Source organism: Mus caroli, chromosome 14 (assembly GCF_900094665.2).
Source record: "Mus caroli chromosome 14, CAROLI_EIJ_v1.1, whole genome shotgun sequence".
In the NCBI taxonomy this organism is placed as follows: Eukaryota; Metazoa; Chordata; class Mammalia; order Rodentia; family Muridae; genus Mus; species Mus caroli.
The window spans coordinates 52,431,184-52,442,163 of record NC_034583.1 but is presented as its reverse complement, the minus strand read 5'-3'; the positions used below and the strand labels follow the sequence as shown (position 1 = coordinate 52,442,163).

At 44.3% G+C, this 10,980-nt stretch overlaps 1 protein-coding gene across 1 annotated transcript in view; it reads left to right on the top strand.

Annotated features, from left to right (window-relative positions):
- The first annotated feature begins 315 nt into the window (after positions 1-315).
- The window catches only part of Sgcg (sarcoglycan gamma), a 53,693-nt gene continuing 43,028 nt past the window's right edge, over positions 316-10,980 (top strand). The window contains exon 1 of the mRNA XM_021181532.2: positions 316-615. The gene's annotated coding sequence lies outside the window, so the exon portion shown is untranslated. The remainder of the gene's footprint in view (positions 616-10,980) is intronic.

Below are 10,980 nucleotides of genomic sequence, written 5' to 3'. Positions count from 1 at the left end.
AAGAGACAGTGCACGGATGCAGAAACTCGTCAGGGGCGTGGCGGGAGTAGAGGGGGTGTAGGGTGATGCTGGGGTCCCTGGGCCCGGTAGCAAAGGATGTAGAGTTGTTGGAGGGGAGCGGAGTGATAGACGTGGAGGAGGCTCTTGGACTCTTAGGGTAGAGGCAGCGCTGAAAACATCTGCACGGGCCACACGCAGCATCCACGTGGAGGGGTCGTCGAGGGCGGGGCGCGGGCGGGCCGTGAGCACTGCAGGGACTTAGAGGAGCGTGGAGGTCAGAAAAAGAGTGATGGGTCCCGCTACCTACTCGTGACGACTGTGGATTCCCAGGTGTGCAGTGATCCCCTTCTCCCTGCCCTGGGGAAGCTGTGACCAGAATCCCCGGGATGTGTGCGCCCGCGTCAGAGACCGCTCCACCTGGAGCAGAGTTGTCAACTCCGATGTTGAACAAGGAGGAGCCAGCCAAAGTCCAGGTTGTTCCGGAGCAAGAAAGAGTCTGGAACGCAGGGGAATCCGGGGCTGTTTGCACCCCAGACCCCCAAAGCACAACAGCGTAAAGCGGACGGCTCAGCACACACCGCTCCCTTCTTTAACCTCCTAATCAAGGTCACCAAGGTAAGGCTCCTGGTCCAGCTTTAGCCTTCCCAAGACCTCTAGCCCACCTCTGACTCCGCCCCACGCCTCCTCCTCTCTGGGCTGCACAGCCCGCTCCTCAACCGAGAACTGGGAGGGATGCATGAAATTTAGACGTGGTTGCTTTGCCTAACAGACTGCTGTCTGTACACACAGAGACAAGACTTAACTCCGTGTGAGTGCTGTATAGTATGAGAGGGAATCTGTTCTCTGTGTGAATTTGCAGAGGAGCCCGCAGATAACTTTGGGTAAGCAGACAGTTTGCACTAAGCACAAAGGTCCTGGAGGTTTGCTTTGGAGTCTTGGAAAGAAACCAATGTCCCCAAAACGCTGGTGGCTAGTGTTATATCTCAGGCTTAATAAAGGTCTTCCAGCCAGGTTCAGTGAGCTCGGAAGTTTGGTGTTTGTGTGTTTGCATGCTGCACTAGGAATGTCTGCTGCTTCTAAAGTCCGATTGGATAGACACCCCGATAACCATAACAGCTAACGTTAGTGTGATCTCAGTTTATCAGAGAAACAACCACTCCTCAAGTGATATGGTAAGGTAGATTCCATAGTGTCCTGCCTTGGTGTTTCTGAAAGGAGACAAATCCGTAAAGCGGCAGAGCTGTATTTCTGGCAGGCTGTGTGGGTGATTCTTCCTGGACAAGCTGTAGTGAAACTGTCAACAATACTGTACAACGTTAGCCCAAAGACACATACTCGAGAGATGGGAGAGCTTACCAAATGCTCAGCCTGGCATGGGGCTTCCTTTTTTTTTTTTTTTTTTTTTCTTTCTTTTGGTTTTTTTCAAGACAGGGTTTCTCTGTATAGCCCTGGCTGTCCTGGAACTCACTTTGTAGAGAAAGGTATATTGTTAAAAAAGGAAACTCCCCTTTTAAACAATGTACCTTTCTCTAAATGTTGAGACTGCCTGAGAGGCATGCCCCCCCCCCCCGAGGGAAAGCCTGTCAACTTTGAAAATCACATAGTTGACATTGGGAATTTTGAACTCCCTGAGTCCCGGATTCTCTTTGCTTTAAACGATTGTGTTGCAGAAGAAGACATTAGACATTAGTGGATGCTACACACAAATCCTAACCTGTGTGGCACTTACATGAAGCTTACACACACACACACACACAGGGTTCTGAATCACCTTTGTCATCTATGAGATAAACTGTAGTCCCAGAGGAGGGGGGGAGACATTCATGATGATCCACTGAGTTAAATATCAGAAATCCACAGTCAACTGTAGTGGAAAAAAGCAAACTCTTGTTTTTACAAAAAAAAAAAAAAAAAAAAAAAAAACCTTTGCTTTTTAATAAAACTATCAAAATACCACTCAGATCACGAAGGGATGGTAAAATAATTTTTTTAAAAAAGAAAAATTTAGATAATTATGGTTAGGAGAATATTTAAAACCACTTAGATCACACATGTAGGGTCACTATACATACAAACACTTTACATTTGAATCAGCAGTGTTTAGCTGTCTTGGGAATTCGTTAATTTACCAGGCATCATTTAGATCTCAACCATGCCAGGCTGTCCCACAGGGGTTGAAGTCCTGTACTGTGGGGTAAGTATGGCAGATACAGTTCCACTGAAACAAAAAAGGTAAACATAATTTTGTTGCTTTTTCTGGAATTGTGTTGTAGAATGTGAACTGACTAGACATGGTAACGTTGGCATAGCGATGTTAACAGCCTGCGATCTGAGATGGGTGCAAACGCTGTATCCTAAAATGTCCATTTTCTTAGCTCCTCCTGTAGCTGAATTTATGGAGTATGTACCCAACAGGACATGTCTTAGTGATGGTATGTTTTCTCTTCCAGTATCCCTGGTTTGAGGTACTTTCAAGCGTCACTTTCCTGGATGTGACACTTAATTAGGAAATGAAGTCACTGCATTCCAACTTGTGCTTTGTGATGTTATTCTGTTGTGCATGAGGGAAATGTCCCACTGAAGTAGGAGACAGAGGGAAAGCAGGCAAATCAACTCAGTGCTTCTTAACTGCTTATGGCCATAGGTCCCCTTTCAAATCCGTGGCTCTCATAGATTTGCTATAAGCCCCTGAAAAGAAAAAGCCACCACACCTGGCTGAGGCCCCTTTCTAAGATTAATAATTCACTTACTGTAATCAGTGACCTGAGAAGAGAGAAAATAGCAAATATGAAGTATGCAAAACCCGTGCCTATCCACATGCTAGGGTTTAAACTGGGGTGTTTCAGTCCTGAGCATCCTTTCTGGGACAGCTGAAAGGACTGCTAAGCCCTGCCACCCTCCTGCCAGGCTCTCCTGCCCAGTGCTGGGCACACTTTAGTTCTTTCCTTAGGGCTCCTGTAAAACTCCTGATCCAGTTTATTTAAAAATATTTATCATCACCATCACCACCACCACCACCATCATAAGTATGGTATGTATGCGGCATACATATAGGGAAGGGGAGCGTGTATGCCCTGGTGCATGTGTGGAAGTTAGAGAACAACCTTCAGGAGTCAGTTCTGTATTTCACCTTTGCTTGGGTTCTGGGAATCAACTGCAGGCACAGCAAGCACTTTATCTACAGCGCCATCTCACTGGCCTTTTGACTGTTTCTTTACAAACTTCCCTTGGTCTGAATGACCCAATGTAAATATCCAATCAGTTAATTCCCAGATGACTTCTCCTGTACGTGCAGGGAGAAGATGCTGTGTAGCTCACATTGCCTCAGCTTCTCCCTGAAGCTAGGTAATGGGGCTGTTGCATTTCACCCACCTGCCACTGCACCCTGGGCTTTGGACTCACGCATAATACATAGGAGGCTGTACCAGAGCTCTTGTTCAGTTTCAGAGCTGGTACCAGACCATCCTCCTGTTATGTGACAGTGTCCCAGACAAGTGACATTCTTCCTGTGTAAATATGTGCTAGTAACCCACCTGAATCAGGAGAAAAGAAGGCCTCAATCCAGGAATACAAGGTGAAAGAAATAAGAGGAGGAAAGTGCTTGCAGACAATGTGATGACCAGTGTTTGATCCCCCGATCCACATTTGTCATGGTAAATATTATTTGGGGTTTTCTATTTCACATAGACCATGTAGTTTATAAATAAAAGATATAAAAATCTTTACATTTACAATAAACTTTAAAGCATTAGAGCTGGGCAGATATCAGCCCTCTAGGCTATTTTGTCTACTTCCCTATCAATAACCTAAGATACCACTTGCCACATTCTGCCTGGGCTGCTCCTACTTCACCAGGCCGTCCCTCATGGCCATGCATTCACCATCCACATACCCCAAGGTGACTTCTTTCTTCTTTCTCTCTTCTCCTTCATGGTCCCTGCCTGAGATCCCAAGCCCAGGAACCTTTGCTCTGCCCACTCTCTTCTGCCCATCCCAGACTGTAGGCATCTCTATTAACCAATCAAGGATAACTTGGGAGAAAGGTTTACACAACAAAAGCTGGTATACGTGAGGGTATCCTGGTCTTGAAGCAAACAGATCTTGGGGTATAGAATTTAGCATTTGAGCACAAGCTGCCCCAGACCAGCCCGAGACACACTCACAAATGGAAGGAAAAAACTTACTCCTGCAAGGTCCACACCCCTGAGGGTTAGAGTCTATCTCATAGGTGACAAAGGTGATTCAGAGCCCTTCCCGCATGTGAAAGCCTCATGTAACTGCCACACAGGGGTTAGGATTTGTGTGTAGCATCCACTGACCATTGAGTCTAATGTCTTCTTCTGTAACACAATCATCTAAGGTAAAAAGAATGCAGGGCTCAGGGAGTTCAAAATACTAAACAACAGGATGTCTGGTGGCATTGCAGGCAGGGGTTTGGCGCATCCCTCTGGGTAAGTCTTCATGACTCAGCTTCCAGCTCCCTCCGCCCACCTCTGCCTGCCCCTCTCCACGGTACAATCTGTATGAGAGGATATTGAGACCCCAAAGCACCTATTTATGAGTTTGTTCAGGATAAAAACTGCATTTTTTCTAGACAAGTGACTAACTTAAAGGAGACAGAAAATGGAAAGATTGCTGCAGATTGAATATCCCTTCTCCCAGGGAGTGGGACTAGAATAGTTTGAGGGTCTTTTTAGGGGATATGATTGGAATATTTGCATATACATGGAGAGGTCTTGAGGACCAGACCCAAGTCTTGATGTGAAATTCACTAGACCGAGTCTACAGGTAACTTCATACAACGTTTTAAGTTACTTTGTCCCTGAAAGCAAGTTTGTGTGCTGTGGTGCTCAGCTTCGCATCACTGTAACAAGATCCTTGAGGTAACTTACAGTGAAGAAAGGTTTATTTAGGACCAGAGTTTCAGACCTTGCTCTGGCAGGGAGCTGCTCAGTTTGTGGTAGCTGGGAAGCAAAACGGGGAGTGGGCGGGTAGTGGCTGGGGTTCTAATATTGCTTTCGGGGGTATGTCCGCAAATGACCCAACTTCCCTCTCACAAGCTTCATCGCCTAAACATGCTACCATCTCCCCATAGCATCAAATGAAGAACCAAGCTTTTAACCTGTGGATCTCAGGAGACACTCAAGATGCAGCCTATAACAGGAACAATGTCCACAAAGCACCAGACCTATGGCTATGCATTGACACTAAAAAGCTTTTGATTTTAGAGCATTACAGGTTTCAGACATTTGCATTACAGGTGTCTAACCTGCATCAACCCAACGATGGGAAGATTAAGTCAGTCTCTTTGAGACCATCTCGATGTGTAAACTTTTAAAAATAATAATCAACATATTTTAGTATAACACGGAAGAATTTCAGCAAGAACATTTTAAGCCAATTTTGACAAGTAAAAGGGCGTAAACAAAGGGATGTCGCGTCATTGTCCGCAAGCTAGTTCTTGAGAAAAATATCAAGATGGAAGACAGAACCAAACTAAGACTTTTGATGAATGTTGAATTTTTAAAGCAAAAAAAAAAAAAAGACTTTTCTTTTTAAAAACATACCTTTCAATAACAGGCAGATTTGACTTTTAATTATGACATAAACAAAAAAAAATACTCAGAATGATATTCCTCCTGGTGTATATTTTGGATCCCAATAACTGACTGCTTTCTGGAAGTTTACTGCCAAGTCTAAAATATCTTCTTAGAAACCAGCCATATAGTCCGGTATGTTCCAGGGATGCTTAGAAGCAGTTTGACCTTAACATAGCTGAGCAGCAACACTCGTACCCTGATGTCCCACAGAACACAAACATTATTCATGGTACCACTTATGTCCTTAATGCCAAGAATATATCAGAACACATCACACTTGAATTTGGCCCAGAGAATAAGAACTCTTTTCTGGCAAACACAGCTGATCTGAGGCCAAAGAAAGAAAACGTATGGAGTCCTGGGGAGAGGAGACAGACACACAGGAACTTTTCCCCCACCTCCCCAAAAGAAAAATTGAACCTGAATTATTTTAAACCACCAGTGACAGTGTGCTTGCCCAGCCCAGCCTGGATGTGGTTTTTAAAAATAATCACCTCATTGAAAGATGGCCTCAAAGGTGTCACCTTGGGAAGGTAGAACAAACACTATATTCTGTTGGTTGAAACCAAGGTTGAAATTGACAAAGCCTTCAGCCACACTTCTGGGCATAAAGGGGGAGCTGAAGAGAACGGTATCCCCAAGAGAGCAATCCGTTACCCAGTGTCAAAGGCAGGGGACAGAGAGGACCCAGCACCCTGAAGGTCTGGTGCACAGGGTGTGTCTAATGGTCACCACCATTTCACTCCAACTCTATGCTATACTTAGGCTTTCCTAGAGGTGAGATATTTGTGTCTGCACTGAGGCCAATGCTTATGCTCCCCAAATGCATATGCTGAAACCCCATTCCTTCCACCGTGTGGTACCGCTAGATGGTTTGACCTTTATCTGGCAGGGAGGCCATGAGGATAGACCCCTCTGGAATAAGTGTGCTTTGATTAAAGGGACCAGAGGAAACCCCTTTGACTTTCTGTTCTGTCTCAAGAAGCAATGAGAACTACCTTTCTAACCCAGAACCCGATCACGTGGACATCTTGTTCTTAGCTACGAGGACCATGAGAAGGAACCTTTGGTTGTTTATAGATCACTCAGCCTTAGGCATCTAAAACTGTGTGAAAACCCATTATTCCTACAGGAGGAAGGATACAGAAAAGCACAGAGAATGGCTATTAAGTAGCTTAGGCAAACACCCAGCGGCCCCATTCACCTGAGATGAAACATGGGAGGCAGGCTTACAGCAAGGACCCACAGTGTGAAATTATTTACACATTGGCTTCAAGAAACCATTCAAAAGCAACAGGAGAAACAAATTCAAAGAAGTAAAGCTAACAAAATACTGGTGTTTGAGTGGGTATGTGGCCAAGGAGCCAAGGAGCCAAAGGACCTACAGCAGGTTCCAAAGATGGCAGCCGATGCCCTTCACAGGGAAAGGACATGTCTTGCTCAGCGTGGAGTCTCAATGGCTATTTATGCCACAGAACTGAGCCGTGGCAGCAGCATGCGGAGGAGGTGGCAAATGAGGAGCCACACTGAGAATCCATCTGTCTCTAGGGCATGCTGGCTGCAACAGGGAGACACCGTCAAAGAAGGGGATGGTCAATAGAGAAGTAAAAGTCGGCACATGCAACGAGTCAGGTCATGAAGAAGATTCCAGCCAGACCATAATATATTCCTCCCTGGTACAAGGTTAAAAATAGCTGATGGCAGGGAGCCACCCTGGAGGAAAGGGAGTTGCAGGAAAGATGAACAATGTTTCCTGACAGGGGTGAACCTTTTACTTTGTGACTGGGATGAACCTGCTCTTTCGCATGGGCAGCAGTGTTTCACAGCAGTGGCTGATGACCCTGGCTGTCCCTTAGAGCATCTAGAAGACTTTTAAGAATGGGACTTCATCAATAGGAAACAGCAGAATGCCTGGTGGGATTGCAGGCAGGCACTTTAATGCACCTCTGAGGGTGGTCCAGCATTCTTCCTGCCCCAGTGTCCAGCTCCCTCTGCCCCTAACTGCCTGCCCCATCTCTATGTTATGATCTGCATTAGTGGGAGAGCCTTCTTGCTCCTGAACTGTTGCCTTTTGCCTAAACTACACCCTGCTTGTCCAACTCTTTCCTCAAAACTGTGCATTTTAGAGTACCTTGGGGGTCCATAGCAGAACTGACCAGAGGCACAGTACTATACACTGCCTTCTTTAAACATGCACAGCGTCCCTTATTGTCCACATCTCCAACAGAGTGTCACATGCGTCTCAATCCTTGACCCTACATTGACAAATCACCCACAGTCTGCGGTGCTCACTGGAGTCCCTTCCCTTCTGCTACACGTGCTGTGGATTCTGAAAAACACAAAGTAATATGTGTAACTTAAACAGTTTCATGGCCCCACAGTCTTCTGGTCTTTCTGTCCCAGCCCCACTCCCCCAACAATAAAGTTTTGTTAATCAGAGTGATAGGACTGGAATTTCACATCACGAAGCCTCTTCTGATCATCTTCTTTCCCTTGGTAAAGTGAGCTAATGTCTTCCACCCTTGTCACTTCTGTGATGGATACTCTTCATTGTCAGTTTGGCTGGATCTAAAATGTACGAAGACATAGTAGTGAGGATCCTTGTCTGCTGTGTCTGTAAGGATGTTTCCAGACAGTCTTAATGGGGAAGGAGGCCTGCCATGAATATGAGATTTGATATCCCATGGCTGTGGTTCCCAGCCTGAATAAAAAGAAAAATGAAAAATCCAGCAAAACACTAGAATCCCCATTTTCTGCTCTGTCCAGATGTGGGCAAGCTCCCTTCACCCCAACCTCTCTCCACCTGCCAGCATACCTTCCTGGATAGAACGGACTGTATCCCCTCAAACTGCGAGCCACAATAAATTTTATTCTCCTAGATGCTTTCAGCCAGGCATTTTTGTCATAAGAAATGTAAGTAATATAGCTTCATAGCTCCTGTCTTTTTAGTGCTAAGTAATATTCCATTGTCCGTACATGTCACAGTTTGTATATCCACCCGTAAAGGAACAGCAATTGATTCCAAGTTTTGGTGATCACGAATAGATATCCATGTGCAAGTTTTAATGTAGATATGCTTTCAACTATCAAGGAAAATACTAAGGATCACAGTTGTTAGGTTGTATCACACGAGGCGATGTTTAATTTATAGGAATCTGGTAAACTGTCTTCCAAGGTGGCTGCACTATTCTGCATTTCCACTACAGGAATTGCTGCTCCTATTGCTGTGCACCCTGTCCAGCATCTGGTGCTGTCCATGTTCTGACCTTGTTCTTCCTAATGGATTGCCGACACTATTGCTCTAATTTGCACTAAGATGTGATGTAGTGTATCCTTTTGTGTGCTTATTCATTTTCTGTTTGTCTTATTTCTAGAGATGCCTGCTACAGTCTTTGACCCAGTTCCCAATGAGTGCCTGTTTCTTATTGTTGAGTATTTAGAGTGGCGCGCGTGCTTTGTGTGCATTCTTACAGTCATCTACAGATATTTTCTCCATGTTCACTCACTTATGTTTTTCTTCCTCTCAACCACCTTTTGTGGAGGCAAAAATCTTAGTTTTAATAATGTCCTGCTTATTGTAGAGACTCTTCATCCTAATGAGACTTTGATATTATGACCAAAAACTCATCATCATACCCAAGATTGTCTAGATTTTCTCCAGTTTTATCTTTTAGGAGTTTTATAGCATTGCATCTTAAATTATATTTAATGTCTATTTTGAGATAATTTTGTGAAGAACCTAAAGTCTGTAACTAAATTCTTTTTTTCCCCATGCAGATGTTCAGCTGTCCCAGTGTCATTTGCTGGGAAGACAAACTTAGCTCTATTGTGTTGTCTCCACTCCTTTGTAAAAGTTCCACTAGCTAGGCATATGTGGGTCTGTTTCTGGTCTTTCTATTCTCTCCTCCACTCCCCCTCTCTGTCGGCTTTGGAGATTTCTATTAAGATGTACTCAAAGTCAAAGATTCTTTCCTTGGTCATGTCCTTCCTGTCTACAACAACAACTCTCTCTCTCTCTCTCTCTTTCTCTCTCTCTCTCTTACACACACACACACACACACACACACACACACACACACACACACTTTATTATAGTGGCTTACAGACTTTGGTCCATCTACTCCAACAATGGCAGATTGCTAACAGAATATCCAAGAATACAATATTTGGTCCACAAGGCTGGATATCTCAGGTGAGGCCATCTTCAAACTTGTAGCAATCCTCCTGATACAGTGGTCCTGGCCATTGTCTATTCTTACCTCTTGAGGGTGTTTTCTTTCACATCAGTCTCTGTGACTGTCAGCTTCAATTGTCAACTTGACACAACCTAGAGTCACTTGGGATAAGGATCTTACTTATCCCAAGAACATGTTTGTGTTCTTTGTGAACATGTTTGTGAGTATGAATTAATATGGGAAGATCCAGCCCACTCTGGGAGGTACCATCCCCCAGGCCAGGATTCCTGAATCTTATAAGAGTAAAGAAAATTAGGTGAGCCCAAGTAAGTGAGCATATATGTGTTTATTTCTCTCTGTCCTTGACTGTAGTTATACTGTGACTGGATGCTTCAAGCTCCTGTTTCTTTGACTGCTCCACAATAATGGATAGTAAACTGAAACTGAGCTAAAATAAACTCTTGCTCACCTAAATTGATTTTTTCAGGATATCTTATTAAAGCCACAGAGACGAAATGGGGATAATCCCTTTGGTCACTGTCCATTCTTACCCTGGAGACTGCCTCAAGGCCTGACTCCTCTTGTCTTCCTCACTACACTCTATGCTTCATATAATCTCATTTAACAGAGATCAATGGACCAGTGAGCTAAGGAAAAAATCAGCACGAGATCCAGGTAACACTGAGGAATTCATGTGTCTTCAAAAGTTGGTACTGCATCTTCAAGTCTCTTTGAGGACTTTAAGAATATAAATGGTTTGGAGTGAATTGCTGGTTCAGTGAGAAACCCTGTCAGCTTTTGGGACCTGGAAGAACAGAGCTGATAAGCGAGGTAGACTGAAGTCTCATGCAATAGCAAAACTCATTCAGAGCATCAGACACTTTATACTCTGAGGGCTAAGAAGAATCACATGAGTATAAGGACAAGCTGCACAGAGCAAAGAATACTTTCCCATAGAGCCATCAGCATTTAACTGAGTAACACCAGTAAGCAATAATGAATAGTCTGAAGTAAATTCATCCACCCCCTACATCATGACAATATATTCCAAGAACAATTCTGTGTTTTGAAGAAACCGAGGTCACAAGATTCTTGTTTTCTTGAAGTTTTCTCACAAGAACTCAGGATTCTCACATGGCTCAATTCTTGAACCATGCTCCTACAAAAGCTGTGTGTGTGTGTGTGTGTGTGTGTGTGTGTGTGTG